The 27,390-nt window shown below is 34.6% G+C and overlaps 1 protein-coding gene across 3 annotated transcripts in view; it reads left to right on the top strand.

The window, feature by feature from the left end:
• Positions 1-27,390, top strand: part of LOC106875235 (follistatin-related protein 5) — a 368,722-nt gene that overhangs the window by 189,893 nt on the left and 151,439 nt on the right. The gene's annotated exons all lie outside the window — the stretch shown is intronic.

Genomic DNA, 27,390 nt, shown 5'->3' with positions numbered 1-27,390 from the left:
CAACGTGCCTACTCACACATCACTTCTCATCAGTAACTATTTGGTAAAGCACGAGAAAACTCGTACCTCCTCTCAGCCACCCTATTCTTAGGATTTGGCCACTGTACACATTTTTGTTTTCCAAATTGAAATCCAACACAAGAACTGCCCACTTTTAATTGAAAACGCATTCTAAGCCGTCTTCTTGTTGGGAGCGATTTATCAAGAGTAAAGAGAACATATGTAACAGAGATAAATGTTCGTTTTGTTCTTTAAAATGCTTTTTTTCTTTTTGGGGCGGATCTTGTAATATGTTTGAGACAGTAATATATTTATAAATGTTGCCGGATATAGGAGACCGAAAGAGTAATAATAACAATTCGTTCGGAAAATATGTCTTTTATATTTATGCAAAACTCTTTCTTAACATAATCAACATATTCTATCATTTAAGGCGGCGAGCTGGCAGAAACGTTAGCACGCCGGGCAAAATACTTACAGGTATTTCGTCTGTCTTTATGTTCTGAGTTCAAATTCCGCTGAGGTCGACTTTGCATTTCATTCTTTCGGAGTCGATAAATTAAGTACCAGTTGCGTACTGGGGCCGATCTAATCGACTGACCCCCTCCCCATAAAAAGTTCGGGTCTTGTGCCTAGAATAGAAGAGAAAGCATCAGTCGAACAGATAATATTATCTTAATGGGACTTATGTCTTTCCATATGAATTGTTCAGTGTCCTTTGTAAGACTGTTGGGTATGATTTTAGGCAGATTTAGTCGCTATTTCTTGTAGGTCGAGCGGCTGCGTCGAAGTTTCAACGTTTGGCTTGTATCGTTTAATTAAAATAGTCCATACTTGTGGATTAGAAAAACTAATAAATTAAGTTTTGCAGTGAGGAGAATATAATAATGCTGAATGAATAATGTTATCTTAAACGGATACGGAAACAAACCAAAGCACATTGTGCTGTTTCTGGTTTAATGTTTCCTTCTCCTCGAGTTCTTTTAATTTTATTGTTATTTTTCGTGCAGATGACATCTCTGAGTAATTTACCCTCCGTCGTTAACTTACAAGACCGACTGTCAAATAATTTAGCAGAAACACTCTCGTAACGCCGTTCCCTGATTTGGGGTCAAGACTTCTCAAGAAATTCATCTTACGAGACTCAATAAAAAAAAAAAAGGAACAAATAATAGAACATAAGAAGGAATTCGATAAAAGTGATTTAACCAACCCCAAAACATTTTTTCTACTTAGGCACAAGGCCCGGAATTTTGGGGGAAGGGACCAGTCGATTAGATCGACCCCAGTACGCAAAAGGTACTTAATTTATTGATCCCAAAAGGATAAAAAGCAAAGTCGACCTCGGCGGAGTTTGAACTCAGGACGTAAAGACAGACGAGATACTGCTAAGAACTTCGTCCGGCGAGCTAACAATTCTGCCAGCTCGCCGCCTTCCAACCAAAGAATAATATTATTAAACTAGAGATGGGAATATTGCCAGACTAAAATCGTGTAGTATTTAGTTTAGTTCCGGTACTCTCTGAGTTCAAATACAAATAAAGTCAACTTCGCCTTTTATTCCTTGATAGATTGATAAAATAAACATCAGCTCTGTAACATACAAGATTCGATCGACTATATTTTTCACACAATAGCTTGGCCTTGTGCCTAAACACACACACACACACACACACATGGAAATCAATATTCGTCCATTGTTGTCCTTTTACGCAATCGCTTAACACGTTTTCAATCAGTTGCCGTGATAATTCTGAGAAAATGCTTTAAAAGTTTGTGATAATACTCCATGTTTAAACTATTATCATTTTTCAATTATCTTCAGTTTTCAAGAATCTACAATGAAATGTCTGCTAAAAATCAAAAGAGATATCGGCTACATTTTTCCTGACATTTTTCTGTCGTCTTTCCTCTTTATCTGGTCAATCTTTTTGCCATTTCACATTGATTTCTTTCAATACAGTTTCTTTGGATTCGTCTGAGAGCGTCTGAAAGTAAGAAGAATCTATCACTTCTAGTCACCATTGTGCAATTTTAATCACATTTTCTTCTCATCTCTCCCTCTCACATCTATCTATCTATCTATCTATCTATCTATCTATCTATCTATCTATCTATCTATCTATCTATCTATCTATCTATCTATCTATCTAACTGTCTGTCTTCCATCCTCTTTTTCATTTCTCCATGTTTATTTGTTACTATCTCACAATCTCTATTTATGTCTCATTCAATATCTATCTAAGCACACACACATATGCAATATAAAGACAATATGTATTAAAAAACACTACAAAATTTGACAGTTTTAGCATTACTTTAACATTTCAATTATAAGCGAGAGTGTCTTAACGTTTCAGGCGTTAGTACTTCACCCGAAGAAACGAAAGTGGGAAAAAGAAATAGTGAAAGACAGAAAAAAAAAGAGATTAAGATTTAGAAATCTATAGGGAATGCTATCTTGTAGTGTGAGTTAAGATTCGAGGAAAGGGCAGGTGTGTAAATTCAAGCATTATTTCCGTTTTTGTAGCGAAATATTACTTTCGTAGGATCGATTTTTATCGACTACGTTCCTTATCTCAAAATTGTTGATTGGAAAAACTATTCTCACCATTTTATGTTTTAGTATTTATAAATTCTTTTCTATGTTTAAAGGATGTTTAATGCCACTAAGGTTAAAGATATGATCAAGTAACTACATCTGCACCTTCATACAACATAAGCTTTATTACAGCGATTCATTGACTCTACATGACAAATATCTGACACAAGTTTCTCTCCCAGTTCTCAGAATCGAGTGGTTCACAAGAGAAAGAGAATCCAGTTTGTAAAAATAAAAACAAAAACTCGTTTTTCAGGAACACTGTGCAGGAGCTCACATTTTTATAAACCAAGGGACGAATGGAAAAGAGAATGTAAAAAAAGATAAAGGAAAATAATTGTAAAGTGTTAACTTCCTTTTATTCTGCCACTTATGTATTCCAACAAAAGCATTCATCTTGCTGCATATATGTTCAATAGAATAAACCACCCCAACAAACATAAATACATCCAATGATCAAAGATTTAATATGAGGTATCTTTGGTGAAGCTTCGTATTGAGGGGCCACTGTGAGTAATTCTATATTAACTGTGAGACTTTAGTCGACCTCATCATCATACTAAATCTGACTCTTAGTATATAGTATCCATGAGGAGACCCCGTTCTGTCATAAATGACCATGGGATTGCACCTAGAAAGTTACCCTCCGAGGCACAAGTCCGGGCAAGGTTGTTTGTGGAAGGCCAGGAGTCACCCATGCATACCAGCCTCCCTCCCCTCTCCACACCACTGATGTTATCCAAGGGAAAGGAAAAGGGGCCGATACAGCTTGGCACCAGTGATGTCGCAACTCATTTCTACAACTGAATAAATTGGAGCAACGTGAAATAAAGTGTCTTGCTCAAGAACACAACACGAAGCCCGGTCCGGGAATCGAACTCACAACCTCGCGATCGTAAGTTCGACGCTGTAACCACTGAACCATGCGCCTCCACATAGTATCGCCACGTAATTAAATGCTCCGTTATTCTTAAACTAGTTTTATAACAATAAACTTGTTTAACACATGCACACACTCAAACACAAATACACACACACACAAATACAAACATACGCGCATACACACACATACACACATACGTGCACACACATATATAAACGACGTCAGTAGTCCTGTTATCTAATATGAGAACCTTTATGCTAAAATTACAGACATAGGCCTTTCCTCATCACAATTCCTCCTTTGACATCAAGAATATGCAATTGTATGGACAGATCAATATTCCATCACATAAGGCGTAGCTATTCCTGTTATCAGAGAATTACGATCGTTTTCGCCTATCTTGTAACATCTGTGCCATCCTTTGCGAAGAAACTACGACAGTAACGGTGTTTCATTGTCACTGGCGCATGCTATTCCCCAGTCACCAGAACGGAATGTTTGATGCTTATTTGTAGTTCTGTGAAGTTCGAGTTTCGGCTTAAACATGAAAACAGGGTGAAAAATTACCAACTCGTCAAATTCCATACATACAAATGTTGTTGTTGTTGGCACTCTGTCGCTTACGACGTCGAGGGTTCCAGTTGATCCGAACAACGGAACAGCCTGCTCGTGAAATTAACGTGCAACTGGCTGAGCACTCCACAGACACGTGTACCCTTAACGTAGTTCTCGGGGATATTCAGCGTGACACAGTGTGACAAGGCTAACCCTTTGCATTACAGGCACAACAGAAACAGGCAGTAAGAGTGAGAGAAAGTTGTGGTGAAAGAGTACAGCAGTGTTCGCCACCATCCCTTGCCGGATCCTCGGGGAGCTTTATGTGTTTTCGCTCAATAAACACTCACAACGCCCGGTCTGGGAATCGAAACCGCGATCCTATGACCGCGCGTCCGCTGCACTAACCACTGGGCCATTGCGCCTCCACACATACAAATATTTGTGTAACATTAGTAACACTCTCTGTATGTCTGAGGCTGTTGAAATAGCAACAAGCAAAAACTGGTAAGATAACCAGAGATTAGAAAACACCGCAAGTTACAAGTGGAGATTACGCTTTCCTGTGTGCATTTTCGTAAATATCGTAAATATATAAATGCACACACACACACACACACACGCACACACACACACACACACACACACACACACACACACACACACACACACACACACACACAGACACACACACACACATCGTTATTTAGATGGGCATTAACGTTTTTGTATTCATCCGCACTTTCACGGCTTCCTTTTTATCTCATAAGGTAAGAGAAAAATCTTCCTTTATCTCCTAGAAAGTAAATCTGGTGTTGTTCTGGTTTTGTCCTTGATGGTACCACTATGTATATGTTGTACTGGTTGGTATGTTTATCTGTAGACAGTCTTTGGTTATCAGATCTTTGGTTACATACCCCCACCACATACCTTTCTCTATGCCGTTGTTGGATCTGAAGAAAGAGGATGCTTCAAAATGCAGTCATGTATATTTTATGATTATAAGCATGTTACAACCTACTTTAAAACTGCACCACTCCAAAGATAAGAAAATAAAAGGAATTTATAAATAGATAGGAAAAAATTGATAAAAACTATCTCCTTCGCATATTCCATTTGTTACAAATGAGATAAGTTAACTTTTAACTTAGATTTGTATGATATTTGTTTACCACTTGTAACGAGTGTGTCTGATGTCAGAAAACAGTGAATGCTTTGAGAGAAAAACAAGATAGAGAGAAAATACAGGGCGGAATCTTTCAAGCAGAAGTGTTTTTTGTGTTATTGATATGATACATGACTGAACATACTGCGAATTAGAAAAAAAAAACCCCCAAAAAACAAAAACAAGAAAAGAAATAAAAATCTATGAGAATTCGAAGCAAATATAAGAATTACGACAATGAGAGAGAAAATTATGCAAAAGAAAAACTGGAATAAAGGTGTTAGCGAAAAGGTAAAAAAAAAAGTTCGTTTGAATGACATGCAGGTCTGTAGTATAGAAGCTGAAAGTAACATGAAGTGATGTGAATATAATGGTGACAATATGCACATGATAACATAAAATAAATTTAAAACACAAGTCTTGATTTTCTTTTTTTTTTATTTATTTTATTCCAGAGAACTTTTTATAAAACCAAAGCAGCAGAGTTTTCTTTGGTAAAAAAAAAGAAGAGGAAGAAAAAAAAGATAGAAGATTGTCATGTTTTGCATGACTTAAAACTATTTGTAACTGAATGAGTCCATGCAAATATGTTGGTGATAGTGAATGAGATACTGTGGGTGGACTCTTCCTCCCATTCCAAGTACTGCAACATACACACACATGCACACACATGCACACACACACACGCATACGCACAAACGCGCATGCGTATGTTTATATACATATATATATATATATACACACACATATATAAATGTAGATATACATGTGTGTGTGTATATATTTGTATATATATATATATATATATGTGCATATATAGGTATACATAATGGCATATCATATATCTATACACACACACACACACATATATATATATATATATACGTACATATATATATACACACACATATGTGCATATGATATATTTATATATATGTGTGTGCGTGTGCGTATATGGCATGCATATATGTATGTAAGTCCATTAGTGCGGCGGCTGGTGTTTTTCTTCTGAAAACATATGCTGGAATATGTATATACATATATGCATACATACATATGTAAACTACACATATATTTTGTGTGTGTATATATATATATATATATATATATATATATATACTTTGATACTTTGATATCAGGAATCGGACAACATGGCCCACTCGAGGAGAGAGTTACTAGTTGCGCAGACATATCTGAGTGTAAGAGGTTTATCCTGGATTTCTTGACGGAATTTGTCCAAGGATTTCATGAACTTTATGGTGTCTCTTTCTGCTTTAATGTGTTTTGGTGTAATTTTAAAGAGAGCGGGGCGAATTGAGGTGAAATAATTGTGACGTATTGTTGTTATGTGATGCTAGTATGATTTATGTTGTGGGTGGATAACACGAGGTCCAAGTCTTGGGTGTATCTTAAAGGCTGTGCCAACATCATTTGGACAATGCTGATGGAATAGTTTCTACATCATGCAGAAGATGCAGCGCTCACGGCAGCGTTGGAGGGAATAAAGCTTGAGGTTTTCTAGTCAACCCCATGTTATCTATCTATCTATCTATATATCTATCTATCTATCTATCTATCTGTCTGACTGTTTGTCTGTCTATATATAAATATATACAGAATATATATGTAATTCATATATATATGTATATCCGTAGATTATAATATACACGTTATATTTCATAAATATATACGTATATGTATGCATATACATGTAAACGTGTGTATGTATGTATGAATATATATATATATATATATATATATATATATATATATATATGCATATACATATATATCCACAAAAACACGAAAACAAAAGACGAACACAGGTAGTGTAGACAACAAATAGATCTATTAGGAGAGAGGAACACAGAATGAAACAAGGAGAGAAAATAAAGAATTTGTAGTGACTAGCGATCTATCATATATATTATATATACATGTATACATATATATGCTTGTATACATACATACATACATACATACATAAATACACAGACACACATATATAAACACGTGTGTTATAGTATCTATGTAGCATATATAGTGATGTTTACCTTGAGGCTGTATGTTATCTATTACATTGTTCGTAGCATTATTCTTCTTTTCTCTTCTTGCGACAATAATAATAAATACTAACAATAATAATAATAATAACTTTTGTCAAAAGGGCAGCTTGGGGAAGGTGGGTATGAGTCGATTACATCGACCCCACTGCTCTACTGGTACTTATTTTATCGACCCCCGAATCGTTAGCATGCTGGACAAAACGCATATTGTTTAAATATGTCTATGTATTACTATTATCTCCATATCCCGCTTCTGATTCATGACTTAAAAGTAATAGATAGTATGTATATCTTTCAAGATATTCCATATGTAAGTGCCTGGAACAGTCTTTATAGACACCACCTAATAATTAATTAATTAATTACAAGAATCGCTATTATACTGATTCTACATAATCTTCCTTTTTAGTATTTTTAATGTTTATAATTGATATATACACACCTTTTAGCAATTTTGGTTATGATATCATTTTGGAATTCTTAAATTTTATTTCATATAACATAACAATATTGTTTATAAACTTTCCCCCGATCGTGCCCCAAATAAATTTTCCCTGTATTAGCATCTTAGGTTTCTTAGCGTCTTGCCCCTTTAACTGGTAATTAACATCATAATTTAAAGTCTACCCCTACCCTGCTTCTTTATCACAGGCAGTTAATTCTATCAAATTAACTCTTCCTAATGTTTCATTTCCTTTCTCTTGGAGAAAAGGGATAACCATGATAATATTTATGACCACACCTAGCCATGAGCTGTCAACTCACTTTTGTTCTTTATTCAAAATAGACGGTCTTCAAGTCTCAGATTTAATAGATGATAAAGAGATAAATAAATTAGAAATGAATTGCAACCCCTGCAACCCTATGACCCCCCACTATGCTCCATGCGATTCTAAGAAATTGTAATGTATTCTTAGCCACTCTACCACAATAGCGACAACAGGAATTTCTTCCATCTTCTTACTCTGTTAAAATATTTAAGAAAAATTATATTAATGTGTCCTACTTGTTAATAAAATTCTATATTTTGTGCGACTAAAGGTAGCACTGCATTTAAATTGCATTAATGATTGCATTGTTCAATTAAATTGAGTCGCTTGAAACAGTCGTACTGCACCACTACTTGATATTCTGTTGCTTATTTTGATTTTATTCACCTTACTTCGAGGTGTGCAGATAATACCGGACTGACTTGGTGCTTCAACTTAAGTACCTAATTCAACTTAATTTTAATTATTTCTTGATATATATATATATATATATTTATAGGAGAATTTACGAAATAAACAACAGACGAAGACAGGTGGTGTAAAGAACAAATGGATGTATTAGTATAACGCTCGGGAATAGAGAAAGTCTTTAACGTTTCGAGCCTACGCTCTTCAACAGAAAGAAACACAGAAATAAACAAGGAGAGAAACAAGGAGAGAACAAAATGATAAAAATAATAATGGAGGTTTACATAAGTGAAAACGTTCAACAGCTTCAGACGTCGTGGTGTATTGCGGCGATTTCTTATCAGTGGATAGGTACAGCGTCTCCGCGCATACACACACACACACACACACACACACACACACCATATATATACATATATTCGCGCGGATTGGTGTTATTTCGGAAACAACAGACTTCTAAACGTATCGATTTCTACTTCTACTCTAGGAGCAGACGGAAAGTTTCGCTTTTAGACATTTTTTCTGAGGTCTTTTTCTTTCGTCTACTTTTTTCAATATGGCTTCTGGAGAAGAAAGACATGCCAATAACAAAGTGAATAATATTGAATATACATATGTTCTCCCAAAATAATGCAATAGTTTTTTAATACCCGAAAATTTCATATTTTATAAAAGCTACACAAAATTGTTTTTTTCTTATAATGACATAACACTCTTAATACACATTTTCATGTACGATAACTTGTACAATATTAACGATAGACGTAGGAAGTAACCTTTCTGTGCAAGTCAAAAGGAGGTTTCACACACGGAAGGAATCCGTTCAAAATGAATATGCATGGTAGTGCTCCGGTGCAAAAGCTTGTACCTACTTGCCTGACGAATGTATGAAAAGGTGAACCACAAAGACTAACTTCTTCTTTGTAAAGCCGGGCGTGTTTTCCTGCGTTTTCAAAGGGAATAAAGGCTAGCGTAGACGATATCTGGTTTAATATATATTCTATTGATAGAATACACATTAGAGTAAACTGATGTGTGTCCAAATTTCCGAACTGAGAACAGAGCAAGAAAGAAGGCTGAAATGTTGCACCACACACAAGCTCATAGTTTTGTGTCTTAACACATGGGGGAAATATTGACCATTAGCTCAACTTTGTGGTACTGTTTGTGCAAGGAATGAGCTTCGAGATAGCATTAAACTTCTTGTAACTGAGTGAGGCATGCGTTTGAATAAAGGTTCTGATAACATCAGAACACAAAACAACTCAGGAGAGGATCTCCATTGTGGTTTCAGATAGACAAGTAATAAGTGTAGTGGGGCTGGACAGAAACCTTTTCTGTAACATAATAATGGGAGTTAGAGCTTTTTGAAGATTTTCTGTAAGACGACGAAAAAGAAAAATAAACAGAAGAAGAATACAATAGGAGGACAGCAATAACAAAAGCAAGTCTCAGGGGCTATTGGATTCTAGAGTGGCACTAGTCTCAGTTCCGAGTAGAAGAAACCGCTTCGTCCTGATTGCCGGGAACCGATGACCAAAATCTCATGGAAAATATCAGTAATGTTTCTCCATTATACTTGATGAAGGAAGGATGGAGCGGGAGGATCCCCTGTAAAAAAGAATGAAAACAAAAAGGAAAGGGAAGAAGACATTATAGGATGTTTCTATTTTGCTATCATAAAAAAAAACCCAGCTAAAGGAAACGCTTGATGATGTTTGGAACGATGTGTGCCCCATCGATAGGAATATGTCATATGAAAGAATACGGGTGGGCTTCAAAAATGGAGACAAAACAAATTTTGGTCCGAAGTGGCTTGTCGTATACCTGTCGATAATATACCAATTCTGCCTTGAACTATCGGTGGCTCACAGTCTTTGAAATAACAAACGAAGGATTGGAGTATCTTTTGAACAATGTATATGAAGACAAACGGAAAGATAACGTGTAGATTAAGGATAATAGATTAGCAGTCTGTCGTATATAGAACATACACCAGACTGCTAATAAGAACAATTTCACAATGAACTCTTGATTCAGCTTAAAAATAGTAGGCCTGCATTGACGAGGTACCTCACAAAAGTATAGTGTCCGGTTACCCGACAAATTTATAGAGGAATTTATCTTTGTAGATCATATTTCCTCTTGGCACCCGTTATTCCAAATCTTCTAAACATTTCTTTTTATACTTTACCTTATAGGTTCTGATAAATCATTATTTCTTTTATCAAGTTCTTCTCATTAGATAAACGTCTTGCATTTTGAGATGTTTCTGTTAGGTAGTTGATCATAAATTTGGGGATATTTTTTGGGTGCAGAACAGAAGTAGAATGGTGTGTCTTTCCTTGAATTCTAAAAACGTAAGGTCCCTTTCTTTGATGGTCAGTAATATTTGCACCAAATGAAGTAAAGGAAACCGTGAAATTATAATTGGAGCCTTTTATTTTCTGAAATTATAAACGTCGACATAATTCGTACCAAACACTAATTTGAATTCATCAAAATAAAATTGCAAAAGAGAATTTAACCCATCGCAGTTTAGAGTCTCACTTCTGAACCTCAAAGCGTTAGAGCAGGATTAATCTTTTTTATCCAATCTTCTCTCGTTTGACTGCAAGTCATGTCACAGGAGCGTCAAATTGTCTCTGATGTTGTCTTAAAATATTTCTCAAATTAAGCAAATCTTTTCTGTTCAGGATTTCTCGTAGCAGTCAATTCCTATCTCAATGTCTGCTGTTCTATATTCCTTCTATTTCGTCGCATCTCTCTCTCTCTCTCTCTCTCTCTCTTTCTCTTTCTCTCTCTCTCTCTCTCTCTCTCTCTCTCTTTCTCTTTCTCTCTCTCTCTCTCTCTCTCTCTCTCTCTCTCTCTTTCTCTCTGTTTGTTGTCACTTATTATTAACCTCTTATACAACGTCTGTGTCCTTTCTTCATATCTCTTGATGGTCATTTTGACACTGCAGTCATCCTTCTCGTTCGTGCTTTATCATGCCGACTCTTCTTATCCGTCGGTTTCAACTTGAATGTCCTCTTTATTTCATATCTGTATTCTTCTCTCGTCCTTTGCTCGTATCGTCTCGTTCATATCTTTACTTGTTGCTTCAAGTCTTCGATTTCGTTCGATATTGGATCTTATTTAAATGTGAAATGAAAATGAAATTTGTTATGCAAAAATTTGCAGACGTCTTAAGAGATAATATAAAAATGAGACTAAAAAGAAAACATGGACGAGATACAATGCCTCCTTGTGCGGTAAATTTGTAATACCATAATTAAGAGAAGCGTTAAAAGATAATAAAAGAGAAAAAGAAACTGAAACCCCTTTGTTCGTCTCTCAGTAGTTACTGCCCCGTCAAAGAAAAGATGTTTACTTTGTTAAAAGGAAGCTGAAAATGTTGGGCTTGCATCAAAAAGTGAAAGCGTTTCTCAAGAAAATGAAATCATGAACTGAAAGGAAAATTTTTGATAATAATATTTTTTTTTAAATAGTCATTATTGTTGGAGTAAAGGATGGAGAACCAAAGTCTTTGAGTTGTGATGGCTCTAACCAGAGAGGGAACACCGATTTGACGCAAAACTTGAGGGTTTCTATGTTTAGAACCGCATTGTCCCTACGGGGGACCTTATGTAAATTGTTACAGAGAAAGGTAAATTTTTAAGGGATTCTTTCCAAAAAAAAATTATTAATTCTTATTCTTTTAATCTTTTACTTGTTTCAATCATTTAACTGCGGTCATGCTGGATCACCGCCTTTACTCGAGCAAATAGACCCCAAGGACTTATTCTTTGTAAGCCTAGTACTTATTCTATCGGTCACTTATGCCGAACCGCTAGGTCACGAGGACGTAAACAAACTAGCATCGGTTGTCAAGCGATGGTGGGGAGGGACAAAAACAGACACACAGACACACACACACATGTATATATGACGGGCTTCTTTCAGTTTCCGTCTACCACATCCACTCATAAGGATTTGGTCGGTAGAGGACACTTGCCCAAAGTGCCACACAGTAGGACTGAACCCGGAACCATGTGGTTGGTAAGCAAGCTTTTTACCACACAACACAGCCACTCTTGCTCCTATATTAAGCTTCTCTATAACACACACACACACACACACACACACACACACACACACACACACACACACACAGAAATATATGACTCTATCGTTAACATAAAGTGTTTAACAAGAAATTCATAATTAATTTGATTAATTACACATATGAAACTAGTAAGGAGTTTGGGTATAAAACCGGACAGAAAGTGCGTATATATATATATATATATATATATATATATATATATATAAATATAAACTCAGATAAACTTAGATGTTTCGACCAAAGATTGGTCCAGGTTATGTATTCCTCGAAGTAATTTGTCCAGACTTCTTTTAAAGCTGATGGGATTCTTTTCCTCTTTGATCAGTTTTGGGACAATGTCGAACATATATATATATATATATATATATATATATAATATATATATATGATATATATATATATGTATATAATATGTTCTGCTGAGACCCCTTCGGTCATGAATGACCATGGGATTGAACCTAGAAAGTTATCCTCCCAGGCACAATTCCAGGCAAGGTTGTTTATGGAAGACCAGCAGTCGCTAATGCATACCGGCCTCCCTTCTCCACGCTACCGATGTTATCCAAGGGAAAGGCAAAGAGGCCGATATAGGTTGGCACCTGTGACGTCGCAACTCATTTCTACAGCTGAGTGAACTGGAGCAACGTGAAATAAAGTATATTGCTCAAGAACACAACATGCAGCCCGGTCCAGGATTCGAACTCACAACCTCACGTCGTAAGCTTGACGCTCTAACTACTGAGCCATGCGCATTCACGTATAATATGTATAATATATATATATATATATATATATAATTATGATGATAGGTGTGTATGCATATATATATATACATAATATGTATAATATATATATATATATATATGTATATATATATATATATATATATATATATATATATATATATATATATATATATATATATATATATATATATATATATATATATATATATATATATATATATATATATACACCTATCATCCTAATTATGGTGGTGTGTGCGTGCATGCGGGATTCTAACCTTTGAAGCCAAATATTTACGTGTTCCACTCATTTACGCGTAAATTAGTTCATTTTTTTTTCTTTACATCTTCCTCATGCGATGTCTTCGCATCAACTTCAAGTGTGACGCTAAAACTCAATTTGTTTCGTGGTCTGTCTTGAGCCAATGCCATCTTACCACATATGTTGCAATGTTTAACACGCATAGCACAACGCAATATACACACAACATGCACCCCGCCACAACACACACTCATTTGGGTGGTTATATATATTTTTTCCTGTAATTACAAATAAATCTCAAGATGCAGTCCTAATGTAATTATTTTCGTGAAAAAAATATATTATTTCATATCCATTTTAGTTTCCCCATTTTTTAATTCCTTTATTTATTTATTATTTTTTGGCTTAACCCACTCGTACAAATGCATAGAATTAAACTGAAATAGGGGAAAAAAAACATAAAACAGCCTTGAGTTCATATCTGTGAGCTAATAATTTGCACGCCTAATTTGTAATTAGTAGTAATTAGCTAATTTGTATTCATCTCTCTTGCTTTAAAGGAAATTAAATAAAATTAATAGGGTAAAAATTATATTCACAGTTTTATAATTTACAAACCTGAAGCTTGTATTCAATGTGGGAAATAGGAAAAGAGTGAAACAATATAAAGTAGGAATTGTATTTAAAAAAAAACTGAGGGAGGGACGACTCGCTTTACGTTTATAGGCGCAAGCGTGGCTGTGTGATAGGAAGCTTGCTTCCAACCACTTGGTTCCTGGTTCGGTCCCATTGCGTAACACCTTAGGAGAGTATCTTCTACCAGAGTCTCGGGTCAGGCAAAATCTTGTGAGTGGATTTGGTATACGGAAACTGAAAGAAGCCCGTCGTATATATATATATATATATATATATATATATATATATATATATATATATATATATATATATATATATATACACATATTTTTATATCTGTGTATGTCTTTATGTCTGTGTTTTCCTTCCCTGCTGGCCGTTTGACAACCGGTGCGGTCTGTTTATTCCCCGTAACTTAGCAGTTCGGCAAAAGAGATCCGATAGAATAAGTACCAGACGTTAAAAAATAAGTCCTGGGTCGATATATTCGACTAAAAATTCTCTAAGGCGATGCTCCAGCATGACCACAGTCTAATGGCTGAAACAAGTAAAAAGAAACAAAGATGTGTAGAAAAATTGTTTAGGAGGAGTAGAATGGGATGTTGTGGCGTTCATGATCTTTTCATTAACTGCGTAAATGAGATGAATTGGAATGAAGGAAGGATTAATACTGTTCACCATTCTAGAGTGTTCGCCATTTATAATTTTTAGAAAAAGGTCAGAAAATTATGGGAAAGGGATTAGTTGATTACCTCTACCTCAGTACATGACTGGTACTTATTTTATCGCCTCAGGAAAGATAAAAGGTAAAGTCGACCTCGGTTGAATTCGCACTCAAAATATAAAAAAAAAACAAGAAGAAATGCCGTTAAGCTTGCTGCCGGAAGCGCTAACGGTTGTGGGTGGAGACCCGCGGTTCAGCTCCACACATTCTCTTACTGTTTATAACAGTCGTTTTTACGGCTCCTACTCAACTTTGATATGTTATTATAGTTGGCGGATATGAATCCGACGTATATATTTTCTCCAGTCTTGGCAAGTTAAGCACAGAACTTTGTAATCAACTATTTATGAATGTTACATAATTATTCTTTCAATTGTGTAGACTTATTGAAACTTTCAAATTCATGACCAACCTGAAAATTATTTGTGCTGTAAAATAAAAGTTTCTAGTAAATGTTTGCGAGGTGTTGTTACACCATTTATAAGCAGCCTCCCATACATACAGCCTTTGCGACACATTTAACTTGAATAATTAATTATACAACTGTAAGGCCAACTTCTACCGATTAACTCTGTTGACGTCTTATACACCAGTGGCATGTTATATAAAAATCGAACAATGTTAAGTCTGATAACATAACTTATGCATTAGTAACCTATGATATGATCAGTTATCATCAATCACTCTATAGTTCTTTGTTGATAATACGATAGTTATTTTCTGGACATCTCTTCGGAAGATATAATTTTCAAAATATGATTAAATTTATTGACTTTCAAAAGAACTTATCTCTTCGAGGCAGCTGTGATAGGAATTATCTAAATACGGTAATAAAGAAAATAGTTATCATTTGTACCGCACCGGTACTGTTCATCTTGGTAAACTTCAGCTCTAGACGAGACCTCTCTACTGACTGGGGCCATCGAAGATTAAATATTTTAAAGATTTCGGCAAAACATACAATATAATAATTCGTGGGTGGGGGTCACGCAGAACAGTAACAATCCAAACATTAACGTATCTATTCATTTTTAATACGCTCTGGTAGATTCGAATGAGAAACCACAGCGATCAACATAGTCATGTTCGGGTCTGTCAGAACACATTGAAAATGAATAGATAAGTTATACAATATCTTTTATGTTTTATCATTTACTGGTTTCAGCCAGATGTTGAGGCCATGTTGGAGCACTGCTTTTCAGTGTGATTGGCTTTCCTTTCTCTACCGTTTCTGGTGATGTAGCGCATTAGACGAAGCTGTTATTTTTTTGTGCTTCCTGCCTCGATGTAGGCTCATCAGGTGTATCAGGTGACAATTTGTCCAGACGCTCTTTGAAGACCTCCAGAACTACACCTCGCAAATCTCTGAGGTTGTATGGCAAAATGTTGAACAGTTGTGGACTCTTAAAACCCAGTCTGTTACAGTACTGGACCATTATTCTAAATGGAAAAGACGGAATTTTTGGTACTATGCAGTGCTGGCTACTTCGGTGGTTGGTTCAGTTTTCATTTCCAAAAGCTGCAATACTGAATACGATACACGTTACGATTTTTACCCCACATCCTTGAAGGCACAGGTGTGACTGCGTGGTAAGAAATTCGCTTCTCAACCACATGGTTCAGGGTTCAGTCCCACTGCGTGACACCTTGGGTAAGTGTCTTCTACTATCGCCTCGGCTGACCAAAGCCTTGTGAGTGGATTTGGTAGACGGAAACTGAAAGAAACCCGTCGTGTGTGTGTGTGTGTGTGTGTGTGTGTGTGTGTGTGTGTGTGTATACACATATATATATATATATATATATATATATATATATATATCTGTGTGTGTCGTTGTGTCTTCGATCCCCCTCCCCTACCGTTTGACAACCGGTGTCGGTGTGTTTACGTCTCCGCAACTTAGCGATTTAGCAAAAAGACCGATAGAATAAGTACCAAACTTTACAAAAATATAATTAGTACTGGAGTCGATTCGTTCGACTAAAATATTTGAAGGCGGTGCTCCAGCATGGCCGGAGCCTAATGATTAAAACAAGTAAAAGATTAAAGATTCTCGACGTTCGTCCAGTTTGGGGAGTATTTCTTTAGCGTTAAGCGGTTAAGAGTAATATATTCCCTTGTATAGAATTTTAGTCCATCGCAGATAAAATTCCGCCACTCTTTACCAATGGGTAGATAAACTATAATATGTAGAATAAGAAATATTGATTAAAGACACAATAGAACGACCACAGCAGACTTAGACACAGTAAACACGAGTTGGTATTCTATTGTGATATCAGCATAACCATTCTGACTCATTGTATAAAAATGGTAATATCTGAACTAAGCTGAAGTATTGTACAGCCGTAAATTATAGTATAAAGATGCTGCAAACAAATTAACTGACCTGCTGTATAGCAATAAGATTTATGCCAGTCTGAACATGTTTTAAAAGTTTAGCCTTGCACAGCAGCAAGATAAATGCGATAAAGTTAGTGACTTGGCTTTAAATCAAATTCAATTATTGAGTGACTTTTTCACATAACTTGGTTGGTGATATTGTGCAATTTACGCAATTATCCACAATGGTTTCAGCTGAACGATTTTCTCCATAGACAAGCAGTGTATAAAATTGGACATCAAATATGTTTCTCTTAACTTTATTATCAGCATAAACTGAAATTTGCGAAATTAGGTGCACAGAACGAAAAAAATTAGCATAAAGAATATAGCCAGGACGATGACCGCTGCTAATAATTAACTGGATGATAAACAGGGACATTATGATCTTAAATCATATCAGGATAATTAAGTAGCAATTGACTGTAACAATAAAGTGTCAGATTGCGGGGCAAAAAGCAGAGGCTTCGTATTCTCTCACAGATGCTGTAATTGGTGGGTGACAATGGTATTTCACTGGTCGTGGTTCAGTCCGATTCACAATTGACAAAAATCGGTTTCAAAATTTGGCACAAGAACAGCGATTTGGGGGAATGGGTGGGTTGATTATCTGGACTGCAGTGCTCAACTGATGTTATTTTATCGACTACAGCAGAATTTGAACTTAGGACGTAGAGACAGAGGAAATGGTTCTATGCATTTTGTTCGACGCGCTAACGATTTTACAAGCTCGTTGCCTTAGTTGACAAGTATTAGTAGTTACAGCTCGCCAATATAAGGGATAAATTTATTGTTTAATTAGAAAGAATTCAATTAATTTGTGGCTTGGATATCAACTTCTACAGACCAACGCGGGAGTCTAAACATGGTTGCATTCTCGAAGTCGCTGCCAAATCTACTTCAATTCACACTTTATCGAATTGAAAAGAAAACACAGTAGGATTATAGTAACTCTAGGCGAATAAGACGGGATGGTTACGGTTAGAATGTCGTTGATCATAAGTCTACTCGATCAAACCTGACTTCAGGCTAAACGACCTTTGTAGCGCTGGACTAGATTTTATGAAACTGTTCAGGTCTTTCTCAAGAAACCCAGGATCAACAAAATATCATTTCCATAATTACTACAAAGCAATTAAACCAAAACAAAAAGAAAAGAAAAATGTGTGTTTGTGAAAATGTTAAGAGTTTATAATGTTTATTTACAGGGTGTCCACAAAGTATGGGTACATGAAGTAAATAAAATCATGACATAAACAATTGAATATAAGAAATAATAATTTCTTAAAGTATATGCTAATCCCCATGTACCCAGACTTTGTGGACACTCTGTAGTAATGGTTGTACTCAGGAGCTTATATCAGTTGAGGACAATTATAGATCCGTCTTTATTTGGTATTCTTTCTAATTATGATACAAAGGCGCTGAGCTGGCAGAATTATGAATTCGTCGGACAAAATGCTAAGCAGCATTTCTTCTGGCCGTTTCACTTTCTCATGTGAAATTCCACCGAAGTTGGCGTTGCCTTTCAACCCTTCGGGGTCGATATATAAAGTACCCTTTGAGCACTGGCTTCAATGTTATCATCAAAACCCTTCCCTGATAAAATTGCTGGCCTGCTGCCAAAATTAGTTCCTGATTTTGGTACTATGCCAGAAATTTTTGGGGAATGGGTGAGTCTATTACATCGCCCCTAGTCGATGATGAGTCGAAATACCGCCAGGCATTTTGTCTGACGCACTAACAATTATGCCAGCTGGCTGTTTTCTTTAGTATATCAATAGTTAGAAAATTAAAACCGTATTTTAATTTTAAGTGTATGCTGTAACCGTTTCATATTATATTGGTTGTAAGGTTGCAATAGAGGAAGAAGGAAAAGAAAAGGAGAATCCGTTAAAAGGAGAATTAATTAAAAATTATGACAGAAGTGCCATTCTTCTGTTTAGTATAGCATGACATTGTTTTAAGGATTTATTGAGGGTTCCCAGTTGTAGCTGTAGTCCACTAGATTTTAATTAAAAGTTTCAAGAAGGGAAGGTGTTAGCAACCAGCTACGGCCTGGAAATGACAATTGTATTATAAATATAACTGATGACTTAAAAGGTCGATATATGGATGTTGCCTACAATGACACGGTTTGACCTTTCATTGGTTTCATAACGATATGGAGGTCTCATGACAATAATATACATTCCTATTATCATTTCAAATTCTGGCAAAAGGTCGGCATTTTAGGCGGTTGGAGTTAATCGATTACACAGACCTCCCCCCTCCCAACAAGTACTTTATCGATCACGGAAGGTAAAAGTGACCTCGGCGGGATTTGAACTCAGAAGGTAAGGTTTCGGAAAACATGCCGCTAAGTATTTTCTTGGTCTCACTAACATTTCTGCCTTATACATTCACATAATGACATGGGAGAGTCATCTCCATGTGATGAATCCTTGACTCTACATAATATGTTCCCGTGCCTAATAGCATCGTTTCCTGTATATTGTGGAAACTTATTTGAAGCTGTTATAATAATTACCACATCTATCAATATCATTATCGATAAAGTAAGTAACAGTTGAGCATGAGGTTCGATATAATTGGCTTATCCCCTGCTCCGAAATTTCTGGCCTTGTGCCATAAATTTGAAACCATTATTATTATTATTATTATTATTTTTATTATTATTATTATTATTATTATTATTATTCAGCAGTTTTATTTTTATAACGTGCTTTCACTTCACTACCGAGCGCAGCTCTGTGTGCCTTGGGTATGTGTTATGGTTTGCTGTGATGCTCTTATGGTTACTGTATTGAAAGTGTTTTGCTTAAGATGTGTGCAGTGCCCAGTAGTGCAATCTTCTGTATGTTATATATATTTGTAAGTCCTGGTGTTTTTGTTATGTATTTGTCTGAATATTTTTTTTTTATCATACCTAATGCGCCTATTATGATAGGAATTGTTTCTGTTTTTAGACTCCGCATTCGAGTTATCTCTATTTCCAGATTTTTGTATTTTGAAAATTTCTCCGTCTGTTTTAGAGAAACATTGTTACCTGTTGGTATTGGTACATCGATTAAAAAGCATTCTTTTCTTGGTGATCTCTGACAACTATATCCGGCCTATTGGCTTTAATTTCTCTGTGACCTTTAATTTCTCGTTTTCTGTGACCTTTTCTGGCGTGTACTTATACCATCGTTTTTCTGTTGTTATTCCATAGTGTTGGCATAACTTCTAGTGTATATAGGTCCCAACTCTGACGTGTCTGAATATATTCATTCTTAGCCAGGACTGGGCAGCCAGTGACAATTTGATTTATTGCTTCTTCTCCATCTCCACATATTCTGCAATTACTCATATTTCTTTTCATTACATGTTTTTGGTGATTTCTGTGTAAAGTCTTTGATCTTGTGCTGCAGCAAAAAAAATCCTTCGGTCTCTGCTTTGTGTCCTTCGCTTCTCAGCCATTGCTGCGGTTCTGCTTTGTCTATTTCTTTTCTGTTTAGTTTAGCCCAATATTTGCCATGAAGGGGCTTTTCTTGCCATCGTTTTATCATGATCCGTTGCTGTTCTAGTTTTAGTTTGGATTTCATTTGTTTTACAGCTTTTCTTGTTTCTTCTTTTTCTTCATAGTTGTTAGGTAGTATGACTTCTTTTTTGTATTTGTCTACTTCCTTAAAGACTAAAAACAGTTTTTTCTTTTGTTCGTGTTTTGTGGTTATTTGTATTAGTTTCCCTTGCTTCTGAAGTGGGTATTTTTGCGGTCCTATGGTAGTTATTTTGTAATAGTTTTCCAGCTGTATAAGGTCTCTACCACTTTCAATATGTTGTATGTATAGCATTTCTACGTCAGATTTTGGGTGGTGCAACCTAGATCCTGCCATTATTTTTCTTGTTTTCCTCTGTATTATCATTATTATTATTATTATTATTATTATTATTATTATTATTATTATTATTATTATTATTATTATCATTATTATTATTATTATTATTATTCAGTAGTTTTATTTTTATAACGTGCTTTCACTTCACTACCGAGCGCAGCTCTGTGCGCCTTGGGTATGTGCTGTGGTTTGCTGTGGTGCTCTTATGTTTACTGTATTGAAAGTGTTTTGCGTAGGATGTGTGCAGTACCCAGTAGTGCAATTTTCTGTATGTTATATATATTTGTAAGACCTGCTATTTTTGTTATGTATTTGTCTGAATATTTTTTTATTATAACTAAGGCACCTACTATGATAGGAATTGTTTCTGTTTTTAGATTCCACATTCGAGTTATCTCTATTTCCAGGTCTTTGTATTTTGAAAGTTTTTCCATTTCTTTTAGAGAAACGTTGTCATCTGCTGGTATTGATACATCGATTAGAAAGCATTTTTTTTCTTCATGATCTTTGACAACTATATCTGGTCTATTTGCCTTAATTTCTCTATCTGTGTGTATTGGCATATCTCAGAGTATGGTTGCTTTCTCGTTTTCTGTGACCTTTTCTGGCGTGTGTTTATACCATCTTTTTTCTGTTGTTATTCCATAATGTTGGCATAGCTTCCAGTGTATATAGGTCCCAGCTCTGTCGTGTCTTTGGTTATATTCCTTCTTAGCCAGGACTGGGCAGCCAGAGATATTATTATTATTATTATTATCATTATTATTATTATTATTATTATTATTATTATTATTATTATTATTATTATTATTATTATTATTATTATTATTATTATCATTATTATTATCATTATTATTATTATTATTATTATTATTATTATCATCATTATTATTATCATTACTATTATTATTATTATTATTATTATTATTATTATTATTATTATTATTATTATTATTATTATCATTATTATTATTATTATTATTATTATTATCATTATTATTATTATTATTATAAGGAATTATTCTGTTTGCAATCTTCACATTCTGGTTATCTCTCTTCCCAAGTCTTAAAATTTAGATAATGCCTTAATTTCCTTTAGAGATTCATTATTGTCTGGTTAGACTAACCCTCCCACCACCACCGCCACATCAAGTGGGATTTCCTTTCCTACTTGGTCTTGATCACTGTACCTTGATCATTATCTTTAGTAATCTCCTTCTATTTGAGGACCAACACATCGCAGTGTATAGTCGCTTTGTCATTCACCGACACCTTCTTACCCGGTGTATGCAGCATAATTTCCACTTTGAAAGCCTTAACTTTCTCACCTTTGCATATGTATTCTCTCTCCTGGATCTGACGAGACAGAAACAATTCGTTTAATCGTTTGGGTGGTGTATTCTAAATGCAATCATTTTCGTTGCTTTCCGTTTACTTTGGTTATTAATTTTTATTCTTGTTGACAACATTTATAACTAGAACTTCTTACTTGGAAAACTGAAATAGTGATTCTTATTAATATATTTTTTATTTAGCGCTTTACATATTAATCTAATGTGTCTATGATATACATTCCTAACCTTTTCATACATTTGTGTTTACGTGTTTGTGTGTGAATGTGTGGTACTTCTTATCTTGTTTATTAATTCCTAGTCTTTGTAAGTCCGTGTTTGGAATAATCTTCTTATGAGTGAATATTTATCTAAGACGGCATTAATGTTTTTAATAAATCCTCTCTTCAAAGTTGTCATGAAGCATATTTGCAACTCAAGTCTCGTATCACTTACTCGAATAAATCCGTGTATTGTCTGCAGCGGTGTCTTTCTTTTCAATGACATATTTCCGTCTTTTGGAATAGGTTAGCAGGGGTTGTTGTCTGCGACCTAAAAGTATCTGCCATTTTCCTTATTCTATCTGTCTACTGAAATCGACATGCCCTATACTATGATCATTTTATCACGCTTTTAGAGTATTCGGTGCTGTATATCGGCAGTCTTTTAATTCTGTTCTGCGGGTTGTTCTTTAATCCCATGTCACAGATACATTCTATTTTTTTCTGATTTGGCCTGGTTTTTCATAATATTCACGCAGGAAATTTTTTTCTTGCTAACATTCTATTTAACGTAACATTTTTAATTTATATTTTTATCATTAATGTTTCCAGACGCCTGCTTATTACTTCAGCTTGAGTTTCGTAGGTATTACCGTCTTGCCATCCCTAAAGGCATTCTTATTTATTTTATAAACGTTATGTGTCACTTTACACAAGTGATATTGATGTCAATATGTTCGGTGCCTACGAAAACCTAGTTTCGGTTTATTTGTATATTTTTGTTATTTTATCATTAACTTCTATCTTCGAGTTGGTAATTCTTTTGTCCTAAGGGACATATATCGATTTTAATTCTTTAATTAGATTATTGCTTATTCACAATTTCTAACATCAATAATTTTCTACCTTAACATCTTTCACATATACTGTTTGGCTCATATTTTCTTTGGTTTAAGCAGTATTGGTCGATAATTTGTAAAGATTCTGGAGTTAAATGCTGTGCTAGATTCTTATTTTAAGTTGTTTATTTTGCTTGTGCTAACTTTGTTTGTCATTCATGTTCTCAATATTTTTCATTTTAACATTGTTATATTTATTTTCGTTGTTTGTATTTTTATGTTTCTTTCCCTTTATTGTTTGTATACACATTATGTGTCTTTACTTTTTGAATTTATATTTCTGTTTGATATCATTTTAGATCTAAGAATCTATTTCCTTAAAAGCCTCTTGAGAAACAAGGTTATTTCTGGCGCACGGCTATTTTCTCTCCGGATATTGTAAATATTTATTATGATAGGTTCTGTAAAATATATTTTTATAAGATGGATATACATTCCTTTCGAGTCATATAAATTTAAAACTTTTATTTGTAGTCCTTCAAGAGTAAATTCTGTTCGTTTATTTGAATTACCATCATATTTATTATCGTTTGCTTGCGTTCGTTTCTGGTGGCAAGGCATTTGCCGTGCCCTACTCTCCATATTTTTAATCTACTCATTTCAAACTACGTATTACATTTTACCATTGAACCCAGTTACACGGTTTTGTTTCTAAGTTTTTGTTATAGTTTTGCTTTGAGATGAATTGGTTTGATGCTGGTGCTGGTTGTATTTTTGCTCTGTAAGTGTGCTTCGATGAATTTGTAACCCAATGGTTGTTGGATTGTACCTTAACAAAACATAACTTGCTGCATTTATATAAACACAATGCCATCGCGCGTGTATGGTGATAATAATTTGAATACTGAAATAAGTAAAACACTGTGTGTGTGTGTGGGCGGGAGAACTGTTACCACGAAGTCTATTAAGGCTGCTCACTTTACAAGGTTTTGATCGCTCGGTTTGTGATGTTTAGTATTAACATATATATGACATTATTTTAAACTTGCTTTAGTCTTGTTTCCCCGTATTGATTATTAAAAGTAGAATACGAATAATTATGCAGAATAAATACATGGCCTCAGAACAATGATAAACGATCACAGGGGAAAAAAAAAGGTATGTTTGAAATAAAATTTAACTAAAGTTTAAAATAAATAAATATATAATGCTTTTAAATATTATTGAACTATCAGAGAATTCATGCAGCAGGCTATCGATAATATAAAAAAAATTATCGATGCTGGTTGGCCAAATAATATTTTTGAAAATTTTATCGTCACCTATTATGAGACTCGCTAACTTTGATCGTTCGTTCTAATATCAATGCATTGTATGCATTATACATGCATAAATATATTATATTAATGCAAAATGCAATTAAATTTTATGATATAAGTTTATGCATTACATTTACTGTTATTACGTCGTCGTTTCTTTTTGTTTTTGTTTTTCTTTCATTCTCATTTCACCGGTGTTCTTGGTTACTTTTAACGTTGCACAATACTCATGTCTGTTGTTCTTTCACTCAGTCTTCGCTTCCGTACTATTTTCCTGTGACCGGATTACAACTCCCTTTTTGTTTCTTATATACGAGACACATCCTTTGGTTAGGCAAGACTTTTTTTTGTTAATCAACATTGCATGCAAACGTTGAGATGCGACATTTGTAAAGAATAATGGGCGCCGCACAAATGTAGGCTGACATCGCTCGACTAAGTTTTTTTTTTTTTGCATTTCATCTACTGTGTTAGTTGTAAGGTCGGTTCAAATACTGACTCCAGAAGATTACAAGACAATTGCAGTTGGATTCTTCCGTTGTGTAATCCAGTGCATGGGGAAAGATGATCTGAGAGACGTTTTAGATGATTGCATTCAATAAATCGATTTTTCTGAAGAACGTTCATGTGATATATTCAAATTATTTTCTCTATCATTGCCTGCTAGTGGTGTGTTGTAATGGAAAGGGGAAAGGAGGATTCGAGATGGACTGCACAATTATTATTGAAAGTGCTACATATATATATATATATATAATCAAAAAAAGCATCACGGATTTTAAAGGTTATTGCAGTACGCACGTTTCATGCTACTTATATATATATATATATATATATATATATATATATATATATATATATATATATATATATATATACATACATACATACATATGTATATTAACTCATATATATTAAATGATATACTATGTATATATATATATATATATATATATATATATATATATATATATATATATATATATATACATACATACATACATACATATGTATATTAACTCATATATATTAAATGATATACTATGTATATATATATATATATATATATATATATATATATATATATATATATATATATATATATATATATATAACACTCCATATTGATTTCTTGATTTGTAAAAATCAAAGCCCTGATCGTGCAAATATTTAAAGTATTGAGATTTCTGTTTATTCCTTAACTAGAATTTGACAATCATGGCTCTGACAGGATTGTCTTACAGTTTTATTTTAAACTTTTAATTATTCTGTGAGCAAGTTTCTTCAATAATACCAATTCCAATTTGTACAATCCTTTCTGAATTTCCTTAGAAAAGATTTCTCTCTTTCGAAGTTTCTTGAATTATATTGGTTTTAATGATCTGTTATCAATTTCCAATAGGATTCTAGTAAAAATTGTCTCAGTTTTATGATCTTGGTAAAACTATTGATTAGCATGGTAGAATTGGTCAGTTATATTGCAAATTTGGATTAAATAAACTGTTCTATAAATGGAAAACGGAGCTGTAAAATTTCCACTGTGATATACCGCACAATAAATGGTACTTTGATGACAAGGAATGGTTGATCCAATATCTTGACTGGCCAAATACTTCGACAACATTATGCCACTATCTCCAAATCTCCTTATCGGTTTCAAGTATTCTCCCTTCATTATTTCTCTGAATTGTCACAGACATCTATGATGGCCATTTGAGAAGAGAAAAAATCTTGATTATTACGTGTAACCAACATTTACAAAGAAATTGGGCTCTTTTCTTTGTACATTTCAGGAAATTGCTTTCATCAACAATGCTTATTTTTTTGAGAGCAGGTACTCTCGTACACAATATCTGCTGCAAATTCTCTATTCTTCCAAGAAATTTTGAATTACATGTGTGGCTACATTCCTTTTATCGCTAGCAGTGAAATACTTCAATAAAGACAGGAAATCCTGCTTCTTGTCTGTAATGTTTAATTTTGTCAGCTTTCATTTATCGCCTAAATATAGAACTATTTTCTGTCAGATTTTTAAAACTTTACACTTTCTTTCATCATTTTCGTGGATTATTCAGTTCGGGTAACCGTAGTCTCGGATTCAATACGTCAGATTAATTAGTTCCGTCTCTCTACAACATGAGTTCAAATTTTGCCAGACTCTGCTTCGCTTTTACAGTTCTACAAAGACGCCAATATTTCGGGGAGGGTGTAAGTTGCTTAAATTCCATCGACCCCTCCCCAACCCCAGTGTTCAACTGGTACTTATTTTATTGAACCCGAAAGAATAAAAGGTGAAGTCGACCTCGGCGAAATTTGAACTCGGATCGTAAAGACGGACGAAATGTTGCTAAGAATTTTGTTCTGCTTGCTAACGATTCGCCGTTGAAAAAATGTCAATATTAGAAACACAGATATATGAAGATCACTTCAAGAGATGAAGCCCTTATCACTCTAAAACCCTGTGTGCGTAAGTGTGTGCGTGTGTGTGTGTGTGTGG

This window comes from Octopus bimaculoides, chromosome 3 (genome assembly GCF_046866305.1).
Source record: "Octopus bimaculoides isolate indiv1 chromosome 3, ASM4686630v1, whole genome shotgun sequence".
Taxonomy (NCBI): Eukaryota; Metazoa; Mollusca; class Cephalopoda; order Octopoda; family Octopodidae; genus Octopus; species Octopus bimaculoides.
This window is presented reverse-complemented; position numbering and strand designations above follow the sequence as displayed.